This window comes from Sapajus apella, unplaced genomic scaffold (genome assembly GCF_009761245.1).
Source record: "Sapajus apella isolate SASKATOON/1434 unplaced genomic scaffold, GSC_monkey_1.0 scaffold58, whole genome shotgun sequence".
NCBI classification, from domain to species: Eukaryota; Metazoa; Chordata; class Mammalia; order Primates; family Cebidae; genus Sapajus; species Sapajus apella.
In genome coordinates this window covers 4,934,890-4,942,729 of record NW_022436998.1, presented here as the reverse complement: position 1 = coordinate 4,942,729, position 7,840 = coordinate 4,934,890, and the positions used below count along the sequence as shown (strand labels likewise).

Genomic DNA, 7,840 nt, shown 5'->3' with positions numbered 1-7,840 from the left:
AGAAAAGCATAGATCTAACCCCACCTGTCTACATTGGCAGAACACGAGAAAAGAAAGGAATGCTGATGCAGGACGGAGGAGCCGGGAGTGGGAGCAAGCCTGCTTCCATATCATGTTTCTAGCTGTTTAGGAGCCACTGTGTTCCCACTAGTGAATGGAGTGGTAGGCAGTGGTGACAAGTGATATCCACTACAGTGAAACCCAACACACTGGGTATTAATCTTTGAAATTTTGGGACATTCAGCTGATTCTGTCACAAATATGGGCTGGAGCAACAGAACAAAGTGTGTTGCCTCAGGTACCAATAATCCAATACCACAAAAGTCATCCCAATGTCGAGAAAAATCTCAAAAGTGAATCTTAGCTACAAAATATTTGAATCTGTGACTCTAGAACTATATCTGCTGTATCTTTTCTAGGTTTTCCCCTTTACATTCTTTCACTTCATATATTGGAGACAATAAAAAATACTGTCATGAGAGGGATGTTGGCAGCGGCAATGTTCCTTGAGCTCATCTTGGAGAGCGACTGGTAGAGAGACCTTGCTAAGTACTGACACTCCCTCTAGGACACACTCACAGGATACCCACCAGGATGAATGACAACCAAAGAACCTGCTTAGAATATTTTAATATGGACGGCAGGAGTAATGACAAATTCCCCTTTAAAAAGATTCTTGAGAGTCAACTTTTGATTGCTCTCAAAAGAAGCTAAATATGAAACCTGCAACCTGCAACACAGCATCTCCACAGTGTCAAAGTTCCTTGCATTTTCTAGGTGTATGCACTGCATGTGTGTAAGTTAATTTGGAGTGAAGCAAAAGCTTAATTCAGTCAAAAACACTTCTGTAAATTACATCTGAATAAAGATTGTTGGCAGAGGGTTAAAGAAGAAATGGCCACAACAATAGTCTATTCAAAACCTACTATATTTTACTATTGAAAGTGTGATGTTCACCTGTAATCTTAGCACTTTGGGAGACCAGGCCGGGTGGATCACGAGATAAGGAGTTCAAGACCAACCTGGCCAACATGGTGAAACTCTGTCTCTGCTAAAAATACAAAAATTGCCTCGGGTTCGGCGGGCGCTGGGTGGACTGCGTGGGCCCGGGCGGGAGGCGAGGAAGGCGAATGCCCCGCACCCTCGGCACCCTGTCTGGGACCGGCGTCCTCCAGCTGCGCGCCCCCAGCCCGCCGTGCCGCCAGGCTGCCCATTATTGAGCGCGTTGGGCTCACCCTTCGGCGATGCCCCGCCCCGCCTCGCCTCCTCTGAGTGGCAGCGAAGTTTGAACTTGTCGTAGCCTGGAGCCCCGCGCAGTCTGGGGTCGGCAGCCGTGAGGCAAGCGGCGATGAGATGTGTGTGCAAACCCAGGCCATGCAGATACTGGTGACTCTAACTTTATCAGCTCAGAACACCTCACCTCTGGCCTCCAGCACAGGAAAGCAGTGTTGTCAGGAGGGGTTAAACTTCAGCTGAAGCACAGGTGCAGTGAGCCTGCAGGCCGACCTCACTCGTGGCACACAACTAAGTTTGGGGAGAACCAACCTGATGCCAGCATGATGCAGATATCTCAGGGCATGACTGGCCCTCCTTGGCACCAAAACTACCATTCCAGCTCCTCTACGAGTGACCTTTCCAACTATGACCATGCCTATCTAAGGCAGAGCCCTGACCAGTGCAGCTCCCAGGGAAGCATGGAGAGCCTGGAGCCCAGTGGGGCATACCCACCCTGTCATCTTTCCCCTGCCAAGTCCACCGACAGCACTGACCAGCTCAGCCACTTCCATAACAAGAGAGACTCGGCTTAACAGCTCTTTCTCCACCAGTTCTAGCATCCTATAGTATCCATCCCCTGGCATCTCTGGCCAGAAGCGTTCAGGTTCCATGGACACAACTTCTGCTCAAGGTGGCCTCGAAGGGATAAGGCAGGCAGATATTCGCTATGTGAAGACAGTCTATGACACCCGGAGGGGAGTCTCAGCAGAGTATGAGGTAATCTCTTCAGCCCTGCTGCTTCAAGGTAGGGAGGCCCGAGCCTCAGCAGATGGTCAGGGCTATGATAAATGGTCTAATATTCCTAGGGGCAAGGGAGTGCCACCCCCATCCTGGAGCCAGCAATGCCCCAGTTCCTTGGAGACTGCCACTGACAACCTTCCTCCTAAAGCGGGTGCACCCCTGCCTCCAACTCGGAGTGACAGCTATGCAGCATTTTGACACCGTGAGCGGCCCAGCTCCTGGTCTAGCCTTGATCAAAAACGGCTCTGCAGGCAAACTCTTTACGCACCCTGAAGTCTCCATTCATAGAGGAGCAGCTGCATACTGTGCTGGAGAAGAGTCCAGAGAACAGCTCCCCAGTGAAGCCCAAGCATAATTATAGCCAGAAGGCCCAACCTGGCCAACCTCTGCTGCCGACCAGCATCTACCCCGTACCTTCCCTGGAGCCACACTTTGCCCAGGTGTCCCAGCCTTCTGTGAGTAGCAGCTGGACTCTCTACCCTGCACTGGCCAAGGAGAGTGGATACATAGCCGCTCAGGGAGCATGCAAAAAGATGGCTACCACTGATGAGAATGGAAGCCAGAATGGATCTAGCAGGCCTGAGTTTACCTTCTGCCAGCCCTTAGAACATGACTTGCTGTCCCCGGTAGAGAAGAAACCAGAAGCTACAGCCAAGTATGTCCCCTCCAAAGTCTTTTTCTTCAGTGCCTGAAAATGAGGAGGATGCCTCCCTGAAGAGACATCTCACACCTCCCCAAGGCAACAGACCACATCCCAATGAGAGAAAGAGCACCCACAGCAACAAACCATCTTCTCATCCCCACAACGTCAAATGCCCTCAGGTCCCGGACTGGCAAGCGGGTGAAGAGAAGGGATCTTCCAGGCTCTCAGAGCCCTGGGAGGGCGATTTCCAGGAAGACCACAATGCCAACCTCTGGAGGCGGCTGGAGAGAGAAGGCCTAGGCCAGAGTCTATCAGGCAACTTTGGCAAAACCAAGTCCGCCTTCTCATCTCTCCAGAACATTCCTGAGAGTCTGAGACGACACAGCAGCCTGGAGCTAGGCCAGGGAGCCCAGGAGAGTTATCCCAGGGGAAGGCCCACCTGTGCAGTCAACACCAAGGCAGTAGACCCTGGGAGGAAAGCTGCTCCTGGCATGTTTTCTACCCACGGCCCGAGGGGAGGACCGGTGCCTCGGCCTCTTTCCACAGCGCAGACCCAAGGCCCGAAGAGCCGCCCTCCCCCTCGCACCCGCACACATCCAGTCTCGGCCGGAGGGGGCCGGGCCCAGGCAGCGCCCGGGTTCTGGTCTTAACCATAGGCCCCGCAGGACCGTTTCAACTTACAGTACTTTTGGGAATGACTTCGAGGAGACAAAAGCCCACATGCGTTTCTCTGAGTCAGCGGAAGCCCTGGGCAATGGGGAGCAGCACTTCAAAAACAGGGAGCCGAAGCTGGAGGAGGCCTCCCGGCAGCCCTGCGGTCAGCAGCTGAGCGGAGGAGCTGCCGACGGCGGCCGTGGCCCCCAGAAGCCTGACGCTCGCCTCCTCCGCAGCCAGAGCACCTTCCAGCTCTCCAGCGAGCAGGAGAGGAAGGCCGAGTGGCGGGACAGGCCCAGCTCACCCGAGTCGCCCCTACTGGATGCCCCCTTCAGCTGCGCCTACCGGAACAGCATTAAGGACGCACAGTCCCGCGTTTTGGGGGCCACTTCCTTTCCACGCCGGAACCTGGAGCTGGGGGCGCCCGCGGCGTCAAGGCCCTGGCGGCCACGGCCCTCCTCGGTTCACGTAGGGCTGCGGAGCTCCGAGGCGCTGGCCTCCGCCTCCCTGCACAGGCCGCAGGAGCGGCACAGCGTGACTCTCGCCGAGGGCGACCTGGCCAGGCTGGCGCCCTCTGCCGCTCGGAGAGGGGATCGCCGGCGCCTGACCCCGGACCAGAAGAAGCGCTCCAACTCGGAGTCCGAGAAAATGAACCAGGTGGCGGTGGCGGAGGAGGACGAACCGGCACCCCTGGGTCCCCAGGGGAAGGAGATGCTTTTCCTGGAAAGCAGCGTAGCCGACCGGCGCCGCCTCTTCGATCGGGATGGCAAAGGCTGCTCCACGCTCAGTCTGTCGGGGCCCGAGCTGAAGCAGTTCCAGCAGAGCGCCCTGGCCGACTACATCCAGGGCAAGACGGGCAGGTGGTCGGCCTCCGCCGCTGGCGCTGGCCTCCAGGAGCCTGGGCCACTGCGCGAGCGCGCCCAGAGCACATACCTCCAGCCCTGCCCCGCGACGCCGGAAGGCCCCGGCCGCGCCTTGGCCTCCAGCCTGAGCTCACTGCGGGAGCCCTGCCTGCAGCCCCTCAGGGAGGCCACGCTCCTGCTGGCCACTGTTGCAGAAACCCCGCAGGCTCCCCGAGATCGCAGCAGCTCCTTCGCCGGTGGCCGCCGCCTCGTGGAACGGCGACGCGGGGACTTCCAGGTCCCAAGGGAGCTGCTCAGTGGAGCAAACGGTGGAACAAGGGGCACCCAGAGGGTGGGTGAGATCCCCAGGGAGCCACCCACCTGGGGGCCCAGGGCCGGGAAGTCCGTGTCGGCAGAGGACCTGCTGGAACGCTCGGATGTCCTCACTGTCCCTGTCCATGTGAGGTACAGGTCATCTCCCGCCACCGCAGACAAGCGCCAGGATGTGCTTTTGGGGGAAAACAATGGCTTTGGTCTTTTGAAGGATCCATGTTATTTGGCTGGTCCTGGATCTAGGTCACTCTGTTCAGAAAGAGGCCAAGAAGACAGGCCGTTTCTCTCCCGCCATCCCACCCCTCATTGGGGTGGTTCAGGCTACAAAGCCATTGGTGATTCCTGCGTGCCTAGTGAATGTCCTGGAACCCCGGGCCATCAGAGGTAAGCTAGCAGGACACCCTGCCCCAGGCCACCACTGGCAGGAACACAAGGGCAGCTCACAGACACCAGGGCTGCACCCCTGACCCCCCTTGGCACCCCTCTGCCTTCAGCCGTTGCCTCTGGCTACTGCTCACAGGATGGTCAGACAGGGTGACAGCCTCTCCCGCCCTACACCCCTGCCATGACCCACAGAAGCAATGGTCACACCCTGACCCAGCCTCCTGGTCCAAGAGGCTGTGAGGGCGACGGCCCCGAGCATGGGGTAGAAGAACGAATGAGGAAAAGGTCTCATTGCCTCAGCGGCCGGCTCCTTCTCAAGTGAAGTGGGCCCACGCAGCCAGAGAGGACAGCCTTCCTGAGGAATCCTCAGCCCCTGAGTTTGCAGACCTCAAGCACTATCAAAAACAGCAGAGTATTCCAAGTTCATGCAGCACTTCAGACCTAGGCACGCCTGTTGGGGCCCTGAGCACTCCAAGGAGGATCTCCCTCCGAATATCTGAGTCCATCCTGTGGGATCTCATAAGGATTGTGACATCGAAGTGTTTATGAGGGATCTGCACCCCAAGGCCACATCCAGCCCCACATTTGAAACTCTTCCCCCACCCCCACCTCCTCCACTGAGTCAGGAAACCCCAGTGTATAGCATGGATGACTTCCCTCCACCTCTTCCCCATGCTGTGTGTGAGGCACAGCTGGACAGCTAGGTCCCCTAGAGGCCGCACCCCAGCTCCAACAAACTGAGGTGACAATTGCAAGGGAAAGGCATTTGTCTGGTGCAGTCTATGTGGTAGGTAGTCAGACACTGGCTTCCAGACTCCAAACTTCTATCAAGGGTTCAGAGGCTGAATCCAAACCACCTTCCATCATGAGGGTGCAGCCCTAACTTGCTGGGTCTCTTGGTGGGCAGCCAGCACCCACCCGGACTCAAAGCCTCACCCGTGATCCAGTCAATGGAACTCAGGGTTTAGAAAAGAAAGTCAGTTCTGATCTTCAGAAGAGCTCAGAAGACATTAGAACAGAGGCTCTGGCCAAGGATATTGTCCACCAAGACAAATCTCTGGCAGACATTCTGGGTCCAGACTCCAGGCTGAAGACAACGATGGACCTGATGGAAGGTTTGTTTCCCTAAGATGTGAACTTGCTGAAGGAAAACAGTGTAAAGAGGAAGGCCGGGCCGGACGCAGTGGCTCATGCCTGTAATCCCAGCACTGTGGGAGGCCGAGGCAGGTGGATCACGAGGTCAAGAGATCAAGACCATCCTGGTCAACATGGTGAAACCCCGTCTCTACTAAAAATACAAAAAATTAGCTGGGCATGGTGGCACATGCCTGTAATCCCAGCTACTCAGGAGGCTGAGGCAGAAGAGTTGCCTGAACCCAGGAGACGGAGGTTGCAGTGAGCCGAGATCGGGCCATTGCACTCCAGCCTGGGTAACGAGTGAAACTCCATCTCAAAAAAAAAAAAAAAAAAAAAAGAGGAAGGCCATGCAGAGAACTGTCAGCTGCTCAGGATGTGAAGGCAAAAGGAATGAAGACAAGGAAGCAGTGGGCATGTTGGCCAACTGCCCTGCCTACTACAGTGTGTCTGCTCCCAATGCCGAGCTGCTGAACAAAATCAAAGAGATGCCAGCAGAAGTGAATGAGGAATAGGAACAAGTGGATGTCAATGAAAAGAAGGCTGAGCTCATTGGAAACCTCACCCACAAGCTGGAGACCCTCCAGGAGATGAAGGGGAGCCTGCTCATGGACATCAAGCTCAACAACGCCCTGGGAGAAGAGGAGGAGACTCTGATCAGCGAGCTCTGCAAGCCCAATGAGTTTGACAAGTACAGGGTGATCACAGGGGACTTAGACAAGGTGGTCAACCTGCTGCTCTCCCTCTCAGGGCGTCCAGCCCATGTCGAGAACGTCCTTAGTGGGCTTGGTGAAGATGCCAGTAATGAAGAAAGGAGCTCCCTCTATGAGAAAAGGAAGATCCTGGCTGGGCAGCACGAGGACGCCCAGGAGCTGAAGGAGAACCTGGATCGCAGGGAGCAGTTGGTGCTGGGCATCCTGGCCAATTACCTTTCGGAGGAGCAGCTCCAGGACTACCAGCACTTCATGAAAATGAAGTCCACCCTCCTCATCGAGCAGCAGAAGCTGGACAACAAGATCAAGCTGGGCCAGGAGCAGGTCAAGTGTATGCTGGAGAGCCTGCCCTCGGATTTCCTTCCCAAGGCTGGGGCCCTTGCTCTGTCCCCAGACCCCACAAGTAAGCCTACTCCTACCACGGGCTGTACTTTCAGTGGTATTTTCCCAATATTAACCTCTCCACTTTAATAACCTCTTCTAAAATACCCAACCAAAAGATGACTGTTTCTATCAACACTATTTAATCTGAAAAATGTTTCAGTACAAACCACTGTTTGAACTATCTGGGTTATTAGTGTTTGTTCTGGATGAAAGGAAAAAAATTCTCTCCAGGAGGAAGCCTGTTTTTTCCTTCTTGCCCTTCCTGATTGATCTTCTGAGAGCTCGAATGCTGCTGGACACATACCCCTTTCTACTATTACTTTGTAGTAGAAAGAAAGTTAATGAAACAGAACTGATTGGAGGGTGTTTGATCATTTAGTTTTTAACAGGCTGAGGCAACATGGATCCGTGAGTGTCCCCCTCAGGAATGTATCCACAGTGGCCTTCCTTGCTGGTGGGCAATGTATCCTGATGGCAGGGTACAAGTACCATCAATGAAGGGTCTGCAACATAAAGCCTTAAAAAGACACACACTAAGAAGAAATTGCAAAACCTTGAACATTGTTATTTATATTTTTTAAAATGGAAAAGATCATTACGATGGTTGTGCTTATTTGATTCTGTTTTGTGGTGGACGTAGATAATCATATTTGAGCTTTGTGTTTTGTGAAAACCTTAATGAAATGAATTCCAAAGTTAAAAAAAAAAATACAAAAATTAGCCAGGCGTGTTGGCAG

At 54.5% G+C, this 7,840-nt stretch overlaps 1 pseudogene; it reads left to right on the top strand.

Moving 5' to 3' along the window:
- The first annotated feature begins 1,342 nt into the window (after positions 1-1,342).
- LOC116528344 lies at positions 1,343-7,190 on the top strand (annotated as a pseudogene).
- Positions 7,191-7,840: the final 650 nt, after the last annotated feature.